The sequence below is a fragment of the Periophthalmus magnuspinnatus genome, chromosome 20 (genome assembly GCF_009829125.3).
Source record: "Periophthalmus magnuspinnatus isolate fPerMag1 chromosome 20, fPerMag1.2.pri, whole genome shotgun sequence".
Classification (NCBI taxonomy): domain Eukaryota; kingdom Metazoa; phylum Chordata; class Actinopteri; order Gobiiformes; family Gobiidae; genus Periophthalmus; species Periophthalmus magnuspinnatus.
The window spans coordinates 10,842,081-10,866,681 of record NC_047145.1 but is presented as its reverse complement, the minus strand read 5'-3'; the positions used below and the strand labels follow the sequence as shown (position 1 = coordinate 10,866,681).

At 38.3% G+C, this 24,601-nt stretch overlaps 1 protein-coding gene across 1 annotated transcript in view; it reads right to left on the bottom strand.

The window, feature by feature from the left end:
- Positions 1 to 6,514, bottom strand: part of gli3 (GLI family zinc finger 3) — a 132,347-nt gene extending 125,833 nt beyond the window's left edge. Inside the window, exon 1 of the mRNA XM_033985981.2 lies at positions 6,129 to 6,514. The gene's annotated coding sequence lies outside the window, so the exon portion shown is untranslated. The remainder of the gene's footprint in view (positions 1 to 6,128) is intronic.
- Positions 6,515 to 24,601: the final 18,087 nt, after the last annotated feature.

Below are 24,601 nucleotides of genomic sequence, written 5' to 3'. Positions count from 1 at the left end.
GAGCTACAGACTCCACTCCCCCATGGCTCTCCTCCCTCTCCCACACACTGCGCACTCCTCTTCTTCCTCACGTTCCGGCCTCCTTTTCTTGCCCTCTCCTCACCTTTCCCTAGTTCCATTCTTTCCCTATAGCGCTCTCTCCTCCCCTCTGTCCCGGGCTGCGGTGGCCGAGCTGTGGTCCTAAGCCCCGCAGGCTCCCGTGGTGCTGCGGTGACTAATGTCCTGCCTTTGCTCAGACAATGAGTTTGAGACCGAGCCTGGAAAGTGTTGAGGAGGGAAAAGGAGTCCGGCACCTTTGACAAATGGGACCCTTCGCCATCCCGTGCCCGCTGAGGGAGGCTTTACAATGTCTAGCTCCACGCTTCATGTCCTCCAAGGAACGGCTGCAACCCGCAAAGCCGCATCTGGGGGGATATAATGAATTCTTTGGGAAGTCTAACCTGGCTTTCTTTATGAATAAGATATATTTCCAAAGCATGTCGACCTCGCTTAATAAAAACACCAGTCTGGCAGGAATAGCCAAAGCCGTTTTAGGGCCCCATGTACACGTTAATATTTCTGTTTCCTATAAATTTTCTCCGGCCTACTTCTTTCCAGGCCTGTCAAAACGAGGCCTCTGCTGCATGTTCCTTAGAAAGTCCATAGGAGGAAGAGGCCTGATGACAAACTGTCATTAAAAACCACTGGGTTCCCATCTCTTTCAAGGAACTCCAACTCATGGATGCTCCCTCCACTTCCCCACATACCACCCCCCTATGAAACCCTGAAAGGAACGGGCTTTGTCTGAAGGACCCCCTCCCTCCTCATCCCTACACACCCCCTTTCCCAAACCTTGTTCCGCACTCCCTGTGGAGTATTGTTAAAACACAGCCCCCTCTCTTTCCATAGCCCAGCTTCTTAAAACAGTATGCTTTGCATGAGAAAAAACGATTAGTCTTCAAATGTTTCCCTGTCAAAGGGGTGCTTTCTCAGGTCGGGCCTGAAATGATCTCAGATAGTAGACTTCTCTTTTTGTTTTTATAAGATGAGATATTATTAAGGCCAGGCTCTGTTAGCATTCATTGCCGAGGTGAACAAACTAAAAGCTTTCTGAACAGTTGCCCACCCCTTCTATTCTCCAAGTTGCCCCAAGTCCGTAGTAGACGGAATTGAAGCAGCAGAGGGGGAGAAGTGCTCATCCAAACATGTTTGCACAGTAAAGAATGCAGGGCTTGTGCTTCTTTCAGGTATTAACCTTGGGATTTACATTTGACATTTTAACAATGGCCCCCTCCTTGACCTACACTCCAGGATGAAGCAGGACTTGGGGATAACTCCCACTGAAGGATAACCACAAGCAGCATGGCTTTGCAAACACATGGGGCTGGCTGTTGCATGACAAAACATGACTTAATTACTCATGAAACTAATGAAGTTTGTTTATGAGAAGAAAAAGCTTAAGTAGTGCACCAGAGGAAAATGGACATGCTGTGATTCATGGCTTCACACATCACGAAGCAGGGCTAAGTGACAGATCATTGTTCACTCCAAGCAGCTAGTTCATCTGTCCCCCCTCCTCAGTCAGAAACCCAGCAGAGGAGAGCGCAGACCCCCTCATGGATGCCACAACCATCTCCCATCAAAGTGCATACAATGCCACATCTGCACCAACAGCAGCTCGACAATACTTTTACACACAAGAGCAAATGGGGCTAAGTCGGATCACTTCACATATTGCTGCTATGCTTTACGCAGCAGGCTTACGGACATTTTTACAACTGCACAAGCAAACAGAGGAGGGCCTGAACAGCACTCACAGGTTCATGTGATCTGTCCTGTCTCACACCTCAAGTTTGGGAGTGAAAGAAAACTTGCACTTTTGTAGACAGGAATGTTCATAGTTAAACTTTTAACAAGTCTTTTAAAATTCTCTGTCTTGAATTTAATTAGTTACATTAAACAATGAATAACATTTTTATTATCAAAATAGGTACACAAAATATGTATCTTGAGGATAGAGAAGATGGCTTAAAATGGCAAAAGTGTTTTCCTCTTTCTAAAATTCCCAAGTGTAATAAGGCTCTTCTGAGTGTGGAATATACATATCTAAAATGACTATGATATCTGGATTGCCCCAGCGTATGCCTTATCCAAAGACATCACCCGGCTTGAGAGGTGCTTTTAGCTGGCTCCTTGAAGCAGGGGAGCGGGCGTCCCACTCTGGGACAATGGTGGAGGAGGTGGAGGGGAGACGGGGGGAGCAGGAACACATAGCATATTAAATTTGCTGGCGGAGCGTGGTCGTCCACGCACAGAGCTAAGAGAGCAGATCTGAGCCATGCCCTGAAGGGATGGCTGGGCCTGGGGATTGGGAGGCACAGCCCAAGACCCCCGTCTTGTCTCTGCTCGCACGCAAATGCACCCGGACGTTTTTGACGCTCCTCAGGTTTGCACTCTCTGCCCAAGTTTTTCCAGCAATCTATCCACATACACGTCCTTCTGTTGCAAGGAGCTCTCCTCCTCCATCTGACTTGTCCTCTTGTCTTTCCGGACTGTCTGCTTCACTTCATGTCAACATATCAAAGTAATCATCAAAGTCCCTCTTTTTATTTGGGAAGCATTCCATTAAAGTCCACTCCAACAGTAACAAGCAAAGGCAGCAACAGCTAATTAAAAAGCTCCAGGGATAATTCACAAGACAAACCACAAACACCAGTGAATTAAACTGTATGATATGACTTCCATTTCATTTTCAAACAAAACCACTTAAAATCTTTCTGATTGAATCTATTTCCTTCACATTACCCTTGCTTTAACAAAACATTCAGCGCCTCTTTAAGTTTCTGTGCTTAGCACATTAGCACAACAACAGAGCTCATTAGGGGTCCTTACATACACCCCTAATAACAGGTATTTTCCTGTAAAAAGGCCTCAGGACACAAGCTGCCTTTTAACTGTGAATGCAAGGCCCTTAAATAGAGAAGAGGCCCATAGCTCAAAAAGCTAATAGCATGTCATCTCCCTGCATTAACATGATAGCCCTTATTTTGCCAGGTCACAAGGTCACAGGCGTACAGGGAGCTGGTGTGGCTATGCATAATTTTGGTGGAGGAGATAAAGCAGTATGTGGCTATCTGACAGACTGAGTGAGAGCGGAGCAGAGCGTTATCCGGGAGCTCCGACTGCACGCGGCTCAGGAGCAGAAAGGAGACCATACATCTTGGCTGGCTACAGTAAGCGAGGGACTGTGTGTTGTGCATCTCATTCCAACAGATTAGCATCTTAAACACTGCTGCATTCATCACTGCTACTGCATCATAATGAGATATGGCGCTTTTTCGGAGGAGGTGCACCTGTTTGGCATTAATATGACCTACAGCTACAACTTGTGAAAATTAGATTGTAGTAAAAAACAACTTGTATACACAATCCTATTTATATATGAAGAAATTATTGTCAACATTCACGACAAAGTGATCACTTTTATATACACTACTTGTTTTTTGTTTTTACAAAATTTTATTTAGCACAAATGTTTGTTTAATAAAAGAATGGGAGATGGAAATTTTTTAGTAAAAATAAACAATTTCTCTCATAAAATATTTCCTAAAATGTGTTACTTAAAAACATAATCAAAATGTAAATTTGAATGACATACCATAATTTGGTGAGAGATAAATGTAATTTATTTACAATGAATATTAAAGAAAATAACTAACAATGTTGTTATATGATATTCATTTTTGTTCACATTTTAGAATTTTCTTCTTTTCTCAATTTAAGATTTGATATATTATTTCTATTATTTTTATTCTGATTCAAATTCTGATTCAAATTATTCAAGTACTTATAATTTGGTACATCGTGAAAAGGAAAATGTGTTTCGGCTATTCACATCACAGGCCTAAGTGTAAAAGGCCTGACAAGGTAACAGTGATTTATTAAAAAAATGACTGTTGCTTTCATAAATAAACATGGGAAATATCTCATGTCAGTTTACGTGACAGCACTTATATATTTTATTGCATTTGACAATTTTAACAAGCCCTTCTAAAACTGTGCCAAATCCCTCACAGAGATAAATCATAGACCTGGCTCAGAACCTGATTGTATGCGCAGATACACGTTCTGTAAAATGTCTTCCTTGCTCGGTCATACTGCCTCGACGGTTCGTGCTGCCTCTAGAATTTGCCGAAAAAAGGCGGACTGAATCTGGACCGCATGGCTGCACCTCGGACCCCTCGGCCGGACGAAACCCGAGAGCGGACAAGCAGATAAAATGTGGAACAGCTGGCAAAGGCAGGAGGGAAACTTTGAAACAAATAGCTGCACATGTGGAGGCTCTGGGATCCCACGTTTTTATGTTGCAAAATCCTAAACCAACATATGACTTCTGTTCACTTTTTCTACACAATATATCTCAAAATATTGATATAAAAAAAGATTGATGCAATAATCAATATCAAAAGAAAATAAACATATCAAAACAACACAGGGTTTTCAATTTTACAGAAATGTGTAGTTTTTGGGGGTTTTTTAAGTAAAAGGCAAAAAGGCAGATTTACCTTACTTGTTAGGTCCTGTCGTCGTAGTCTCAGTTAAGTTTTTATTTTGACCAGTAAATGAAGGCATGCACATTTTTTGTTTTAATTAAATTGGACTTATGGTGCCAAAAAATAGGCTATTTTAAAAATTTTCAGTTATATTGTTATTGCAATGCAAAATATAGTTTGAATATTGCATCTTTTTATTGCACTTTTTCTCTTTCGTATAAAAATATTTATCTTACATTAAGATCTTTTATTTTATTTTACCTAAAAAGTGCATATCTTGATCGTGTTTATAGTTCAAAAATATATTACCTTAAATGTCACACTTGGGCAAAATCTACAATGTATAATTCGTAGTATATTTATACACGCTGTTATTTTGCTTGGGGCCCCTGGCACTCCCCACACGGACCCCTGCAGAGCCCAGACCCCACTGTAATGGGCTTAAATTTCCTTTGAGCACATGCCTTCACCACAATGTGTCTGAAACCCTCACTGTTTTAATGTGAAAGGAAACGTGGCCTAATTTGAAAAATACCCAGCACACATCTTTGGAACAATCATGAACAATCTATCCTTGAGCGCAATTGTGACATGTGTTAGAGCATAAATGTGGACTTTTTCTGTTTTTGAATTCATTCTTAACTTTAAATTGTAAGTTTATTATATAGAGAAAATGTAGCGTCAGTTTGAACAGTTAGATAAACAAAAGATAAGTCTGAACACGCTTTGTTTCTCCAGGAAAACAATTGTAAACTTTCCCTTTGAAACTTAATAAGTGTGGGGTCACGCTAGGGGTCAGGCCGAACCGTTAGATAAACACGAACGATGTCTGTACATGGCTTGCGTACCTTCTCATAAAGTGCTTTCCGAAGTCTGGCCAACTCTGACAGCATAAACTGAATCAATAACAGACGCTGAAATATGATCACACGTGCACATAAATATGCATGTGTGCGCCCCCCTCCCTCCCCCCGTCCCATGCGCGTTTTTACAGGCAAACGTCCAATACTAAGTTACATGCATACTGAGTGCAGCAAACTTTCTGCTCTCAGCGGCTTTCGGCAAGATCGTTCCCGAGCCTGCAACACAATCCAACTTTGCGAAGTCTCGGGCAACTTTATAAGAGCATCGTAGTTGCAAAGCGCCACATCTGTCCTAAAACGAGAAATTATGGATTGTTGCAGTGTTTAGGTCAAAAGTCCGCGCTCAGTAAGTTTTTTTCTACAAGAATCATAATCTACTCTTAAATGTCCATGATTTTTAGGAACAGATCTTACTGCACTTCTGCTCCACGTGTCTATAACTAACATGACTAAGAGAACAAAAATGAAATGTCCTGCAAAAGTAAAGCCTACATTTAAAGCGAACTGGGTAGGCTATTACAAAAATCCCCATTCAAAAAATAGTGTGGACGATCACTCACAGCATATAAAAGAAGGAATACATGTCAAAGTGTCAAATACAGAATGTATAATGATCAGTTTATGAGGGTCGACCCTTGCTGTTAGTTCCTAAACCAGGAATCCCTTTTTTCCAACGCTCACAAACTTTGCACACAGCGCACAGTTCAGTGTCCGCGGGTAAATGTGTACTTACTTGTTTTAGGGTGATTCCCCGCTTGCTCTTGTCCTAAAAGAATCTTCGGCAAAAGACTCTTCTGCTCTGGCGAAGTTGCAGATGTGCCTCTGGACTTTTTCTTTTACGCTGCAAGTCCAACTCCAAAACGGCGCTGCCAGAGTTTTTCCTCTTGTTCGTCTTTCTCCTCCTTCTCACAGTCTGCCGTGTTCAAGCACCGCCGGACCAAAACCATGAGCCTGCCGATAGAATCTGCCGAAAGCAGACCGCAGATGTGCCTAAAAACAACAGAGGCGTCAGAGAAGCGCGTGGAGAGTTGTTATTACATTTGGAGCGCTTTTTCCAGGAGAAGAGGGGCGAAGTGAGCTGGGACTCCAGCTGCTCCTTCCCCCGCCTGACTCCTCCCTTCGGATCGCTCCCTCCTTTCCCTCCTGCCTCCCACCTTTCATGAGTGTACCCCCTTTCTCTGTCTGCTCTGCTCTCCAAGTACAAGTGTGCTGGAACTTTTTACGCACAGGCTCCCGTACTTTTTAACCCATTTTAATGTCAGCAGGAGCAATGTGGATTTACTGCACACAGCTCTGTAAATTCTGTTTTAGCAAGTTCAATAGTCCTAAATAATACTGAAATAATACCGCTGTTTCTGGACTGGATAAAACTAACCTGTTGTCATGATTAGATAATTAACTGTGCAATTACCCTGTTTAAAACAAGACGGACAAAATCATTATTTCTATTTCAAAAACTTGTGCAAAATGCTAGAATATGCAAGCCACATTAACCAAAATATTTGTCTTACCTTTTAAGTAGTAGCTAGCAAGAGTCATGCTGAGAAGAGGCTAAAACAGCATAGATAATGCTAGTTGTGTCGGGAAGCATCATTTTCTAACTTAGCACTTACCACTTTATCGACAGAAATTCACAGAATAACTTCAGCTGTATGCTTTTTGTCTGTTTTATAAAATACGTGCTGCATACTGATGGCTCCACTGCTACCAAACTAAATGTGACTCCTGTGGTGAAGTTCAGGGCTAATTATGATGTAGCAAACAGACAAGTGTCAGAGATGGAGCAGGAAAGACAACCAGGGCCTCCTGAGGGTAAGGGGCAACATTGGGGCACATGAGAAACAAATACAAGACTAATAGGAAAAATATAAAATGTTAATACATAATGTTTATATTACGCAGAGCCTAATAATTAGCCTTTGCCTTTATCAAGTGACATATGCCTACAAGGTGTGGGAGGGTGTGTTGTTTGCTTTATTCAGACAAATGACATAAAATAATGTTTTGCTATTAATCTAATTCCTCAAGTCCACTTTTGCTGTAACTGCTACTAAACTGAGCTTTCTTTGTGAGAGTACAGGACAGAATTTTGGAAAAGTTTCCCTGTAAAAATATGATATAAAGTAGGTTGATTTGTGTAAAACGTTCTATGTTCATGTGCAACAACAAGTCAACAATGCTCAGATTCTCCGAGAGCCTTTAAAACAGCTCTGTAGTCCGTATAGAACTTATTTGCTGACAAGATCGGCGGCCCCTATACAAAATAATACAACCTGAACAGCGATGGCAGCGCCCATAGCAACTTCCAGAATAAGGTGAATAAAACTGGCTTCACCAAATAGGTTAACACTTCACTGCAAGTCACACTCAATTATCCATGCTAAGCCTTACATTTACATTATAGAGCAGCCTGCTTGGCGTATTGGAATTTGTCGATTTATGAAGTAGTCTCTTGGGCCCAGCCTTCACAAACGTACCTAATGTCGGGGTGAAGTGGTGAACAGCGGTCCTGTAGGGTTAGGTGTGATCAATATACATAGTCGATATACAGGGAAATGATGTGGTAAGAGAGGTCTTTAGGGCGCTGTCGCAATCAATGAAGAGGTGGGAGTTTGGAGAGGAAAATCACCATTTAATCGCTTAACCAGGATTTGAATGTGTGTGTGGTCAAGAGGTCAAGTCCATCAAGTCGCAGTAGGACTTCTTATGACGTAGTCTACATGACCTAATTAATTAACTATTATTTAACATGGTGCATACAGAAACAAAATGTAAATCTATCATAAATTTCAATTGCATTATTTCGTATAGCGCTTGGGGTGTTCTCAAATCAAACTTGCTTAAAAATGTAGCTATGGTCTACTGCTAATTACCAAGTTGATCAATCATGGCTCATGTCACTAATTCTCGACATGTTTGCCAATAAATCTTTAAATGTCTGACTTTGGTTTGGTCAATTTTTAGATGGATAACCTGCAAACAATTGGAATAAGTGGCATACTGTCAGAAATCAGTAAGTAGCTACAGTATTATGGAAAGATGGGCCTTTTGGTTTGTAAATAAACCTCCAGATATGCCTATAGATATTTATACGTATTTTCTGTCAAAAGTGAACAACATAAAATCGATGATGTAACCAACAAACATAGTCTAATAGTTTCTTGGCAAATTTAAACTTAAAATTAAAATTGGACAAACTCACAACAGGACTGTACTCCACCTTGGATTATTTTAAAGGTCCTATATTACAGAAAATGCATTACTATGAGCTTTAATCATGAAAAACATACCCAGAGTTGCGTTTTGTTTCATTCACACATCCTTTATCCTTTAGTATTAGTCTGTGTACATCTCCAAAGCTCAAAAATGCTCTGTTCCACCTTGTGATGTCATGTAGAGATACTTTTCAAGGTAACAGCTCCTTTTACATTTTGTTCAAGAGATTGGCACTTCCAGGCCTGAAATAATCCAAATTCTAATGAAGTTGTATGGAGTTTAAAAACACAGTGGAGCACTTCCTGTATTACCACATGACATCACAAGCTGTAACAGAGTGTTTCCCTATGAGAGAAGAACTTAGCCTAAATGGAAGGTTTGTGTGTTAAGTAATGGACATTGCTGGGAACAGACATAGAAACCATGGCTATTTAGGCAAAAAATAGGCCTAAATATTAAATTAAATTAAATAATGGAGAAAAAAATGATTTGGGATACAATTTGTAGACTTGTATTTGCCTTGGTATTTAGTCAACCTGTGCCAGTTTTGTCGTCAATAAGTCATTTAAAATATTTCAAATTTGAATGACTAAACATAAGTCGACAATATAAGAGTGTGGAAAGCTATAACTGCCATACAAAAAGAATTTGATTTGCGATATAAATCATTGTCAGCTCAATAAAAACGCTCATCTCCGTGACGACAGGAAGCTTGACCGGGAGAGGAGAGACAGCCGAAGGTTCTCTCTCCTCGACAGGGCTAATTCTCCTGTCAGTTTGTCAGGCAGCGCTCATCTGGTCCGGACTACATCCAGATAAAGTCCTTGTTATGGATCTCTCAAAAGCAGAATCCAAAGCTGGGATAATGGAGGGTGGGTGGGTAGGTTAGGTTGGGTGAGGTTGCGGCTAGGGTTGCATGATTAAAGTGCATATGACAGATTAGACTACTCATTTAACTTAGTTAACATGATTATATTTAAGATTTAACAAAAAATCTTGCCTATTTTTTTCTATGTCTGTGTAATCCCTCACTCGTCCGGTCATCCAGTCGTCCTAGTTTTTTTTCTAGTTTTTGAATTTTAGAGAAGTTTCTAATTTTATTTCCTGGTTGGCATCAGATACGAGTTATGTAGAGGTATTCATTTCACCGCAACTTCCTGTATTTTTGCACTTTTCTTCTCAACATAACTGATGCAAAAATATTTAAGGAACTATCCCACCAAACCAACTAAGAGACATACGAAAGAAACATGAAAATCTGTCATATACACTTTAATGCTACCATAATAAATTTGAATGGCCACAATTAGCAAATTGCAAACATGTTCTGAAATATACAAGCTTCTGGACATGTTTAAAATGTGCACTTTGAACAGAAGCCAATGTTTAAAACATACATAGCAAATCTAAACATAATCAAAATGTTTGTCAGAAAAATCACAATTAGATATTTTGTTAAAATCGTTCAGTTCTAGTTGCTGGGATGAACAAGAGGGTGAAGCAGCACAGGGTGGTGGGGTTGGTGGTGGTGTGGGTGGGGGGGCAGTGCACATGGGCATTTGTAGGGTTAGCGACTCCCAAAAGTATTCCATCAAAGAGGGCTAGGATCCCGGGGATTGAGATTCCGCCCGGAGGCAAGTAACCAATGGTCTCCCAAGAACATATTCCAAAGCAAGACCAGGGCTGAGCCAAAGCACACATCAAAAGCACCTCTGCCGATTCTGGAGGAGAAAGAAAGGGGTCCCGCGTCCCATCTTGGCCCCCTCCGAGCCCTCCGTCCCACCCCAATTAAGAAGCAACTACTGTTTGTTCCACGGATCTACAGACAGGGAGGTGCACTCCGGTTTGTCACTGCCAGCTATTATAGTCTGTGTCTATAGACTAATCCTTACTCTATAATATGGTATGATACGTCAATGATCAGTTTGGCTCTGTTTTGGTATGAAGACACTTGCGTTTACACTGTATAGAGGTAAAATGAAAATGACAGTTCAAACATGTTTTAGAATGGAATGTTACATGGAAAGTTTACACTTTTTTTTTTTTTACATGTCTCAAATATACAGATTTAGAAAAGAACAAAAACAAAATGCAATTCTAGTTTGGATTCATAGCATTATACAGGTTCAAACATGTTAGATCGCACGACTGCACAGTAAAGTTACTTAATTTAATTTTTCCATTAACACCTATCACCTATGCCCTATACTTGCCGTTTAAAAAAAAAAAAAATTCAATTCTGATTCATAAGCATTGAGTTTAAAAATGAGAAACCACTTTATCAGAACTACATCTTATTGTTAATTAAGGCTAATTCAAGTGTAGTAATTGTGAAGTGGTACAAAAAATGCCATAATGAAGAAGAGTAGAGAATCAGTGCTGTGGTTTTGAACTGGAAGTCAATAGACCTGTTTCTGTATTAGAAGTTGTTTTTAACCAATTTTGCAGCTTACAAAAAAATGTAAAATAATTATAGTGTAAAGTTGTTGTTGTTTTTTTAGTTATTTTTTATAATATCATAATGTACAGAAAAAAAAAACTTAATCTAAACGGGTGCAATCCGATGAGCACAAGCTGTCATTGTGTATCGAAAATGCACCGTCACTTTCAGCTAATAAATTGTATGTCAAAAAAGCCCATTTGACAAAGCCTGTTGTGCTATGATCTCAGTACAGTAATATGTGGTGCGCGGCATGTCCACGTATGTTACATGAGGAACAGTAAATCAATACGCGCAGAATGTTGTGTAGGCATTTGGGATTTCGCCTTTGGTTCCTGGACCGTTGGACAGATGTCACAGTGAAATGGATATGGCAGAATAAGCATATTATATCCACACAGATGTGAAGGGGGAAAGGCAGTGACAGAGGCTCCTGTGTGCTACAGCAGAAGAGAGGCAGAATTATAGTGTCATTGGTGAACATATAGTACTTGAGGAAACACGGTGTGACAAGAAAGAAACAAGGACAAATAAATGCTCAAATTGCATAAAAATAATATTTATAGAGCATACTTTGTTGAGCTAAGGTTGTCAGAAATTGACTGTAAAAATATCTGTAGTAGTCATTCACAGTTGCTGAAAAAATTGTAGCAGAAAGATACTACAATATACAATGTTACTGTGTGTGTGTATATATATATATATATATATATATATATATATATATATATATATATATATATATATATATATATATAGTAGCTGTTTTTATTGCACAGAAAAAATTTGAAAAACAATCATACTTACAGGGAGTGCCGGGATTTTCTATGAAAATCTTCCACAATATGCCATATGTTCCAAAGTGTGGTTCTAACTTAATTTCCATGGAATCACACATTCCGTCTCCATAAAGTTACATACTGTACCTGTAAATACTGGCAAATGTTGTTGTCAGGATTTTTTGTAAAAAAAAAAAAGGCTGAACACCGTTCAATTAACCATTCAAGTGTTGGCTTATCTTCACCCTCCAAGTGTACCACTTATCAGATTAGAGAAGCACTTGATCAAAGACAAACAGTGGACAATGAAATTCAAGTGTTCAGTCCACATTAATAATATTATTAAACCAGGCAAATTTTAATACAATTCAATTCCATTTCTGTATATACCCTGCACGTGCAGGTTTTAAAAAGGTATTACCATCACAACTGTTGCCAGTGGTAAACATTCAGATATCAGTATGTAGAAAAGTCATGCCTCATGTGAAAACTGTAAACCTTCAGAATTCACTCAGAGGCTGCATTAGCACTGATTAATGATTAGCTCCAGGTGCTAGAGTTTAGTTAGTGAGAGAGAGTCCTTTTAAGTTAAAAAAAAAACTGGATTTTAGCATTGCAACTGGCAACCCAAATGAGAGACTCATGTGAGAGTAATTCTGCTTTATGTCTGTATAGTCTTGAGAACCAAATTATAACATAAACAACTTTATGTTTAATGTTTTCAAAATATTGTGAAAAAATATTTGAAGCTACTTTGAATCCACCAAAAATAATATCCTCTGAAACTCTACCCATTTAAACCATTTTGCCACGTTAATGTCCCTTGGGGTCTCACATTGACGGCATAATATAACCATGATGCCTGCGCCCCCTTATCGCAGAGGATTAAAGGCAGCCAATGCAGCCTTGTGTGGTATGAATACGATTATTTAATAGGCGCCAATGGTAAGGCATGTTCATTCGAGACCTTTTTCAGACTATCTCCAGCCCGGGGCAACTCTTAAGACCCCCACTTAAAGTTTTCAGTGTCCGAAGTTATTACTATGCCACTCATCTATTAGTGCACGGGGGAGGGGGGGAATCCAACTTAACTCAAGGCAGTTATCAATATTCCAACTTTTTTGTCCATTGAGAATATTGTTGTATATGGAGAATGTAGGTCACTTTTTATGCTAATGGTTATCAGAAGTTTTGAGAGCGCACTGTTGAAATCGTGTTATATGGAAAGTGAGTTTCATGACGGCCTTTGTAGCAATAAGGGGGTAGAAAGAGAACTGTGAAATATGAATGAAATGTTAATGAATGTTTTGCTGTGGACAATATGGCTTCCAAGAAATTCCCTTGGTACTAAGACAAATTTATTATTGTATTATATCCTTTTTTTCCTATCTGCATTTTGTAAACTGACCTCTCAATCATCAATATTCCACAAACCATTTAAGTATTTGTAGCATTCTTATTTAAAATGTATATTTTAGTTTATTGGCGCATAAGTAACTTTTATGGTAAATGCTCAGATATTTATATAGGGTTTTTTCCACCTCAAAGTGCTTTAAATGAAGCAACCCCTCATTGTGTGTAGGGAGAGGAATTTGAACCACCAACCTTCAGATCAGTTGGCAAACACACTCTACCAACTGAGCTACTGTCGACCAACATTTAGGTCACTTAATTTTGGTGTGGAGCAAAGATAATGCCAAGATAATTTTTATAGTAAAGGAACTTTGGTATTGATATTGGATCAATATTGCGATTCTTGCTAGAGTATTACTTGGTATTGAAATCACTGGTATCGCCCGTCACTAATCATCACTTTATGTCTGACAGTTGCAAACTAGTAACACCTATATAACAATTCTTTTGGAGATTGCCCTTGTAAAAGCTATTCAAATCTTTATGCTTGCCAAAAAAATAGCCAAAAAACTCGTGACAACAATAACTTGGGTGGTATAGTGGTTGTTTTAAAACTGTAAGGTTGGCGTATCGATCCCAGGTCCAACCAGTGCATAGTGTTGTCGAGTCCTCCGGCAAGACACTTCACCCACAACTTGTTTGAAGTAATGAATGTGGTGTGCGAAAAAGTGATTGTTGTCGGAGAGACAATTGGCGTAGATTCGTTGTAATATCTCTTCATCAAACTTATGGGCAACTATTACAGCAGAAGTAGCCTACCACCACCGGTATTAATACTATTTTCACAGGACAATTTTGCACCGCCCATTATGCTAATCCTCTATCTACATACTGGCCAAGAATGATTACAATTTTTGACAGTAAAACCTATCTTACCTTAAACCAGATGCCCTCCCCATTCATTTGCACTTGGGGCCACTTACGACCTCTTTCACCACCAAGTCCCCTTGCCACTTACCATACTGCAACCTCCAATCTTTCTACATCAATTCTATGTTAGTTCAACTTACACTTTTGCTACAAGGGCGAACCATTACCAACTCAAGCTCGAATAAAGATTTCAGTCATGTCCAACGTTTCTTTCAAGATCACCAGACTTGCGCCAATCACGTCTGTTTTGCACAATAGCTGCTGACGGGTTGGAAGACGTGGTTCTTTTTTGCTTTTGATCACCTCCAAAAGTTGCCCCTCCAATACTGGTTCCAGGGTGGGGGGTCATCATTAGACCCATTAGGAACTATAAGTCTTCTATAACAGTGTTGTAAAAGTCCATTCTCATCTGGCGCTACGCATCTCTCTTCCCAGGCTCAGAGCTAGCCAGCGCTCCCATAGGACGCAGTTAAAATACAAAAATCATCAATTTTTCATCAAACTACTGTCTTTTTTCTCGTCCAGATCAAAGCAGTCCTACAGGTAAAGATGGCTCTTTTGTTTTCGTTCCTAAGGTGTAGCAGTGAGGCAGAATGTAAAAAGAAAAAAAAAAAACTTGCAATGTTCAAGTTATCCATCTATATCTCAAGGGTTGCTTCGAAAATTTCCATGTTAAACTTTAGGGTTAGCACTGCAATGTTTCCATGATTTTATGTTCTAGTTCTAGGGAGACTAAAAGTTAATGGAACCTAAAGGTATTTTTCTTATTTCAGAAACTTGTTAATATTTTTGCTTTTTGCCCCTAATGGTTACAGTCTTTTAGACAGTCGAACTCATTCCGCAATCTTGTCAAAAGTCTTGCTTCCGTTGCTCTGTTGTGCATGAGGGAGCGCAATGGTACAGGCGAACATACTGACTCATGGTTGATGTTGTTTTTAATGTATTTTTCAGAATGGGGCGTCAACGGGGAACGTCGTAACCCAGAGATTCTATGAGAACGAAGCCTGTCGATAGATTGGAGAGTTTTGGGGGGGGGGGGGGACTTTGGATGACCTGGTTTCAACGGCAAACTTTATGGAACTTTTTGACATTTTAGTTGTTTAGTTGTTTTGACATTTTAGTTTAGTTGTTTGACATATGAGAAAGTGATCAGATAAGAGGCACTGAATATTTGTACAAATCTACATATCCTTGACACACTGGTTTGTTAGGTTTAGTTTTTTAATCCAGTCAGAGCTCATCTTTTTCCTTTTTTTACCTAAACGTTCTACTCAAAGTGACAGTATGTAACTTTTTAGCCAAAAGATAGACAAAAATAAAAGCATGTTTTTCCAATTACATCTTGGTGTATTGCACTGATAAACATGTGTCCTTACAGTGAGCAGGCTTGCGTCTCCAAAAACGTGACTCTTACTGGTCTGAAGGAAGGCCTCTTCCGGTTTGTTTCCATGGAAAAGTTGTTCCATCTTCCACAGTATGGCATATAAAACACCAGTCTCCATGGAGAATGAAGTATGGTTTTAACTGTCTATTACCATGGGATCATGCAGTGCCATCTCCAGAAAATACATACTGTAGCTTTAACGGGATAGCTGTAGTGTGGACTAGACAGAGACATTCAGCAAAAGGTTTTTTTTAAGCAAAAATTAACAAGATGAACAAAGTAATCACACATTCATATTGTAGCGTATTTTGCTGTATACATTATTATTACAACAGCTGTAAACTTGTGTTTCATTGCCATCAGCCTATTCATCCACTTGCTCAAACCAAGGGAATAAATACAAAATTAGTTGTTTTTTTAACATATTCAGTTTTGTGGCTTGAGCTCATCATCACCAGAGAATGTGAAAAATGCCCAAACGAACCCAAAGGTGAGTGGTTTAGACCCTGCCTGGACCAGTGCATTCTGCTGTGCGGATGAATAAAGTGAGCGCAAATATGAGACAACGGGTGGAAATGAGCCCATGGCTATAATCCAGGATGTGCACATAAGCTTTGCACGGCACCCATCAAATAAAAATTCAACTTTGACTAATTCACATAGCCTAGTACATTGATGTTGCTATGTCCTTTGGCAAGGCACTTCACCCACCCTTAAACTGTGGCGTGAGGAGGAGTGAATGAAAAATGTCACGTGAATGTTAGTGAGTTAATGACTGGTTTGATCTGACTTAATCTCACTCAATCTTTTTTTTAAATTAAACAGTGCAACATGTGAAACCAAACCACTAACACGCAAATATCAAGCTTTCATCCCTGCAGTCTGAATGTCGCACGCCACATAGCTCATTACTCTCCACATTGTCGCTCACTTATGTCATTATGTTTGCTGTGTTGTCTCATTACCGCTATGCTAACACCCTCCTTCCTTCTCTGGCCTGTAGTACGTCTCCTCAGGCAGCTTGTCTCCTCCCATCACAGCACCTGTCAGCCGCGCTCGGACAGTGACTAACGACAGGCGCAGACACTCGGCACTTATCGGCGCGCAGGTAGGCTAACACACGCTAACAACACAAGCTAACACGCGCTAACGCTAACACACACACGCTAACGCTAACACACACACACACACGCGATGACTGACAGCTAATGGAAACGTCTCCGGAGTGAAATATTAGCTTGAGCTGAGATAGACTGTGATAAAAGGAGGAATAGCGGAGGTCTAACTTCCATTACAATTCTTTTTCCTGCCATATATAGACTTTTATGTGTAAACAGAGAGAGACTAGGCCTACCATACACAGACCGGTGCATCAAACCAGTGTTAAAATTAAATTACTTGAATTAAATAGGCTGCTTAAAAATGCTAATTTAGGCTACTCAGAGTTATTTGTTGCATCTAATCATTTATTTGCTTGAATTGTTTGACGTTTTTATAATTTAGCGATGCAAACTCTAAAAGAAACACTGTTAAGGCCTATTAGGCTATTTGCTAACTGGTATAATTAAGCTTTCAATTAGGATTTTGTAGGCCAATTTTAAAATAGGGCTACATTTGAAATAAGTAAAAACTTGACCATGACAAATATGCAAACTCAGAGCTATTCTCGAATTAAAAGAAATTTACACTCACTGGCTTTTATTTTATTTTTTACAGTGCAGGAGTAGTATTTATAAGGGCCTACTTCTCCTACCTAAGGAAGTATCTTGATCAACAGGAAAACATTTCAAATTGAATTGTTAGATTTGTTGGACAACATTGTTAAAAAAAAATTTTAGGTGTAGATTTTTCTGGGTGTTTTTTCTTTGTGAATAATCATTTTTTATATTATTACTGTGTTATAAAAATGGGTGTATTTTGAACAGTAAATACAGACACATTGTAATAATCACATTTATGTATGAGTAGTAGACAGAAGGCCTGCATCACAAAATGCTGTAATCTGTTCCCAAATTGCACACATCATTTATTATATTATTACACAAAAAATATTTAGCATTTAGTAAAATACACTGGATAATATACAGTGCATTTAATCTTTTGAATTGCAAATTATTCAGTTTGTTTTTCTTCGCACACCTATGAATCCGCAAAAACTCACTATCTGTAATTTTGTTCTTCTGTTGCTATTGTTTTAACTGGATGATCAGCATAGAAAGTGTATGTTTTCCTATAGAAAGTTTGGGGTCCATATAGAAAATAAAGTGAAGGCACATGTTAGTTTCAGGAGATCTGTTTACCTTGGTCCATTCACATTAACGTTATAGTCCGGCTGCTCAGTCACATGAATACACACATGCACGGTTTGTTCAATTGGAAATTAAAGTAGCTGAGAAATCCAGAAGACCACTAGAGGGCAGATTTGTCATTTGTATCTTCCGTGCTTGTAACAGGTTGCAACAGGGAAAAGCATGGAGCAGTATTAAATGTGCACGCTACGCCCTCTTGTGGATACTTTCCATGTTGAACCACAAAATGGGATGTGTGGATGCAACATATTCTTCAAGATAAATTGTGGTAAAGGTTCCATGCACTATTAAAAGTAGACTTTGTAACTTTTAGGTGTGAATGGTGTGTACCTGCTTGTCTCCATAGAGTTGCTTTTTCTTTACATTTCTTAAATTTTTACTGTGAGCAGGGTCGCCTCTCAGAGTAAAAATTATATGAACCTGGTTGTAATTTGATTCTCTCCATGGAGATAGACTAGATTAATGGCATGCAGTGGAATACTCCAGGCAAAACTAAAACATCACCATTGGGGGAAAAAAGCAGGTGACAAACCTTCACCAGGAAAGTTACATAGTGCAACATTAAAAATAGAAATGATAAATAAATGTATTATTGAAAACAAAAACAAAAAAGCAAATGAATGAATTAAATACAATGTAAAAGTAAAGTTTCTAAAAATTTGAATTTTTGGGGGGAAATTCTGTAATAAATTGTGAATGCTGAAATTATATTGTCTATATTGTATTTTGTAGAATATTTAACATACACAGTGAAAAGTAATTAACACAATGGAGATAATTTAAAAATACAATGCAATGCTTTTAATACCTAATGTAATAAATATAAATGTTTTGGGTAATTAAGACACAATTCATTAAGAGACAATTAAGAATGAATGACCTGGAGTGCAAAAGGGCAACAGCACAGTTCAGTACTGCATTATACCATTTCCAATTTCTTACAAATCATTATTTAGAAATGTATTGACACTAAATGTATGTGGTTTCAATTGCGTATGGGTTAAATCTGTATAAATCTCAACCGGAAAACCAATGAAATAAGATAGAGAAATGAGTCAGTGTGTGTAGTCTACGTGACACTTCAAAGATAAAAAGATGCTTTCATAGCTTGCTGTAACTTTGCACTTTTAACCTGCAAAAACAATGTACTCACACCGCATTTAAAAATCACAGCGGCCTTTGTCAAGTGGCTGAAGTGAAAATTCGACCTTAAAAAAAATACTAGAAGTAAGTTAGGGTAAAAAACAAAACAACAAACTCAAGTAATCAACTCAAAATTGTGAGAAATCAAAGGACCATTGCCATAGCAATTAACAATTTATGATAAAATATGAATTCATGAGAAAAAGTTCTCGAAATGTTTTGTATAGCATGAAGCTGAAGTACAGAGTAAAACGTATGGGTGATACATGTGGGCCTATGGAGTTCAGAATAACTTTGGCTTTATGTTTTAGAATCAATTTATACACACCAAAAAAACATTAAATCATGCATTGAAAAATAACAGACTATAACAGTTGTAGAAAGTAATGTGGAAGGAATGCAATTAGCCTATTGGAGTAATTTCACAATTTGTCACTTGTAGGGAGAGTAACCAAAATGTTTATTCAAATGCGATCATTTAAGGAGATGTGAAAAGAATGTGTGATACCTCTAGAAGAAAAATATCTTCTTGCATGTCTTGCAGGTTAAATTTAATGCATAACTTAGGACTGAAAACTGAACAGTTTCAGGCAAAGCCATACTTACTCCATGGATATCAGGTGGTGTACCCTTCAACAGAAAAATTAGGCTACATGTGTACTTTTAACTGCACGGTGGCAGTGGAGTGACCTTCATTTGAATTGAGTCATCTTCTTAAACCCATGATTAGTTAAAAATCAGCACAGTTTTTATAATGAATGATTTTCTTCTCTATACTTACACATTTATTTAATTTCAGTTACAAAACTAATTTTTTATAATCATACAAAACGTAGTGTAGAGAAATCAGTGCTATGTTTGCTGATGCTCCTCACGTGTTGTTGTTGTTGTGGTGGTTTTCCTGTCGTGAGAGGACCAGATGGTGCACTCAGCCAGCACTGAACTGTGGTGTACAACCTCAGGCTCATAGGAGACACCTCAGTCACCACAGTGCTACAGGTTAAGTACATTTACAACAATGCTACGTCTGCACAGATGGCTGCACGCCAATGGAGTTTTATGGTAACATGGCAACGCAATCACAAGGGCTGTAGTGTTTATTTTTACATTTGAAATGAGTGATGTGATGAACTAAGGGAGTATAGACCCTTCGAGGACTTAGAATAGTAGTGCAAAATGTCTGGTACCAATATAAATGTTCGATCTCATTCATATTATTGAGGTGGCAAAAAAGACCTTAATTAGACCATGAAAACAAATGGTTCTTGTTGCATGATGGCACTCATGCTTCACAGCAAGAAGGTTCTGGGTTCGATATCCAGGGCTTACCCTGGCCGTTACCCTGGCCTTTCTGTGCGGAGTTGGCATGTTTTCCCCATGTCTGGTTGGGCATTCCAGTTACCCCCATCAACCTAAAACATGTCCCATAGGTGCAATCCTTCAGTGAAGCCTAGCAAAAAGATCATGGAGACGGGTCCCCGGGTGGGCAATGCAGTCTCCTGATGAGGTGCCGAAGCAGTGCTGAAGGATGGATCAAACGCAGAGGACAAATATCCCAACAGGGAAAATAAGGTATACCCTTAACCTTATGTTCATCATTTTGCCAAAATATTTACTGTTAACTGTTGTGGCCTGCTATATTTTGGTACAATTTGTCCAGCATTATGTTATATTTAAGAAATGTACAGAGGTGTTAGCATTCATGCTAATTTTGGAGCTAATTGGTATGTCAGTAGAATTATGCAAAACAGCAATGATTTCTAACGAGGCTGTGGTGTTGCCTATCTGCGGTCGGGAGGTTGTCATTCGCCAAATCTGCCCCGGTTTCTTTAGTGATGTTTAGAAGCTACCTTCCCCATTGAAAATGCATTAGAATGCAAATGTTCTGTTTACACTGGAAGGGTCTTTCGGTGTGGTCTTGACATTGTCACATATTGATTAGCCTACAGCTTTCTCACATCTCAGGAATGTTTCACAGTATGGCATTAAATAATCTATCTTGCTTTTATTCAGTTGCAAGTGTTTAATTGTTCAGAGATACAAAAAAAAAAAAAAAACATGCATTCTTGCTCTGAGTGGGTTCTCCTCTCAGTTGTAATTTAGGCTGTCACAGAAACAAGCAGGCCCAAATCCCCCCTTCAGAAAAGTTACAGACTGCACCTTTAAAATCTATTAAAATTAAGTTAATGCACAAAACAGATTTTTTAGTGCTCTTTACGGTCAAATATTGTATTACAGTCAGACAATATTGTAACTTTAGTTCATGCAATAACAAACAAATATATTAAATAAAATAAAGCAAAAATGCTATATAGATTTACATCAGTTTGTCCTCAGTACTACTACAACTACGCAACAAGCAACATTTGGCTTACTAAGTGAACATCATAGCAACTTAGCCACAGCTCCATTTAGCATTTACAACTACAAACGTGTGGCTTCTCTCAACCTATTACTAAATGCACCCAACTCTGTACAAGGTTCTGATATTGCAGGTCATAAAATAGCTACCACAAATAGCTTCTAGCTAGACGGTCGTCTGGCTAGCACTGGTCTGTATTTTGGTCTATGTGTCTGGGTTATTGCAGGTGACAGAAGTACATTGGTTCACACTGGCTGAGAAAGTGCCCAGTCATTACCAAAACCTCCAGCGGATCATTCAGTTAGGCTACCATAGTTCTAACTGTCACTAGTTTGCTGCTTATACACGAATAATGAGAAGTGTGTGCTCACCACAAAAGAGTTTCCCACACTCACCAACCCCAGCCTGAGATGGTAAACACAGACAAGTTTACACATTTTAAAGCAGTTTTTCAGTTGGGAACAAAAAACTATTCAAAATACACTGAACTTATCTCAGGCCTCATAGCAATAAGTCATGTTTCAAAGTTTTCAGGTAAATACAAGATGACTGGGGCAGTTTGTGTTATTTGTCGGTAAAAATCTTTCTGATTGGCCGAGGAGTTAGACAGTTATGCTATGAGACAACCACAATAACTTACAGTGGAAAGTCCCTCTAAGATTCTGAATTATAAGAGGAATGAGCATTTTGTACTTAGAGAAGCGAGAGAGAAAACAAGAAACAAGAAAAGCTATCATTTTAAATGGATGTAATTTGTTTATAGAACATTTTTTGCTATGGATTTGACTCATATTTCAATATTACAAGACATAAGACCGACGTGATACGAGATTGGGTTCACAGGAACGAGACAAGATGAGATTTTCTCACAGAAGATTTACAGAAATTACTGTTGAGTTTACAATTAGGCCTTACGATTTTCAATTTCTTATTTTTTTTTTTTATGCTGTCATTTTAATATTACAAAAAAAAAAATCAAAGATCATTCTCTTCCTGTATGCACAGTCTTGTGGGGATCTTGTGGCATGAGATGTCTCATTCAGAATTTTAGTTTTAGTACAAAGCTTAAAGGGCTTGTACCCATGTATTTGATATTTAGATATATTATAATCAGGAAGTGCGTGCTAACTTGCTAGTTGTCTTACCACAGCAAAACTGCTCTGGTCTCTGCAAGTGCTTAAAAACACATTGCGATGAATAATTAGGATGCTCGGAATATATAAGGTAAGTGAGGAATAACTTTAACTGCAAATAATTTGGTGGAGCTCCTTTAAGGTTTCCCCCAGAAATGCAAATAAAATCCATCCAGACAGAAATGGAACATGAATAAAATCCACAGAAATTTGTCATTTTCTGGGAATCATACCAGAGACCTTCTTGTGATGAGGTGAGTATGCCTGAAGTTAGATTAACACTGATAACATTAGAAAACTGTCTGCCTTGAAACTGGCTCTAAACCCGGATTTAAACCTGCGCTGTCATAATTTGCAGTCAGCCTCAGGATGAGTCACAGAGGATTTCTAAACACTTCTCTTTATTTTTCTATGTCCATGATGCTATGCACACATCCCCTTTTCACTTGTTTATGTGATGCTCTCTACTCTACAAAATTCCATAAACATGACCTAACTGTGTACCCAGATACAAGGTGAACTTGTTCAAATCAAATATATCTGTTTCACTAGCGAAAATAATTTAGCTTTACAAATGTTATTTACAAAAACACTGGACATGATGTAATATTTATTTATTTATGCTATAATTTGGTGTTTTGGTTCTTACAATGATTATCTAATCAGAAAGCAGAATGAGCCTCACATGAGTCTCATTTGCGTTGCCAGGTTCAATGCTGAACATCCAGTTGATTTAAACCTAAAAGGACTCTCTGATCTGAATCGTCACTACGTTAACCCCAGCACCTGTAGCCAAACATTAATCAGTGCTAGTGCAACCTCTGCAGCTGAGGAAATTCTGGAGGTTCTGAGCTTTCACATGAGACATGGCCTGTCCACAAATAGGAAACCAGAAGTTAACATACACTATATAAAAACACCTATACGTTTTGTTTTTTCCCTCACTGTATGACATGAAATCAGACTAAACTTTTCCTGTTTTAGGTCAATTAGGACTACCGAAGTTATTTCTATTTCCTAAACGCCAGAGTTTTTAGACAATTTACATACAGTAAGATTATTATGTTTTTAAACAATTTGGGAAAACCCAGATGTCATGTCTTTGGAAGCTACTGTTTATTGACAACACTTTTGTTAATTAGGGACACACCTGTGGATATATTTGAAGACTTCATCTCAAGATATCAGCCAGGAAGTTGAAGCTTTGGTGCCAATGGCCGTAAAGTGGCAGGCATAGATGAGCATGGTGGCCTATGAACTTGGCTCAGTTACACCAATTCTGTCAGGAGGAACGGGCCAAAATTCCTGCCAACCATTTTTTTGAGAAGCTTGTGTAAGGATATCCAAAACATTTGACTCAAGTCATATAGTTTAAAGGCAATGGTACGAAATACTAATGAAATATATTTATTTTGAAGAAAGTAACAAAATGTCTTTAATAAATCCTTCTCTTATTATTTTGGCATTTAGAAAATAAAGTTTAATCTCATTTCATGTCAGAGAGTGAGAAAAAAGCATATGTAAACTATACAGGTGTAGACATTGGCCACTGAGGTTCAGCTGTGATTATAGTATATTTTTAAAAAACTGTAAGAGTGCAGGCTACATGCAGTTCATTTGACAAACTGTATTAATTTATTCAGCTAACTCTGCTTTGGTTTCATGTTTGTTGTATTGAATGGCGTAAGTGGTGATTACTTAAACAGGAACCTGATGGCGTGTGGGAGAACCGCAGAGCCACAGCAGCCAGGCACAGTGGCTCCTCCCCTTGTTGGTCACCTGCTGGTCATGTACTGCACGCCAGTCAGGCCTTGTGGTGGCGGCTGTCACAAACAACATGCCCAAGATATATATATATATATATATATATATATATATATATATATATATATATATATATATATATATATATATATATATATATATATATATATATATATATATATATATATATATATATATATATATATATATATATATATATATATATATATAATTTTTAAACAATTTTTGTTGTCAACAGAAGGTTGAAATTTTGTCAACTAAATTTGCAATCTTATTGAATATACACATGGACCTCCCCTACAGATGACCAAACTTGTCAATTAAACAGCAAAACTGCAAAACAATATTTATTTATTTTTATTTTATTTTTTT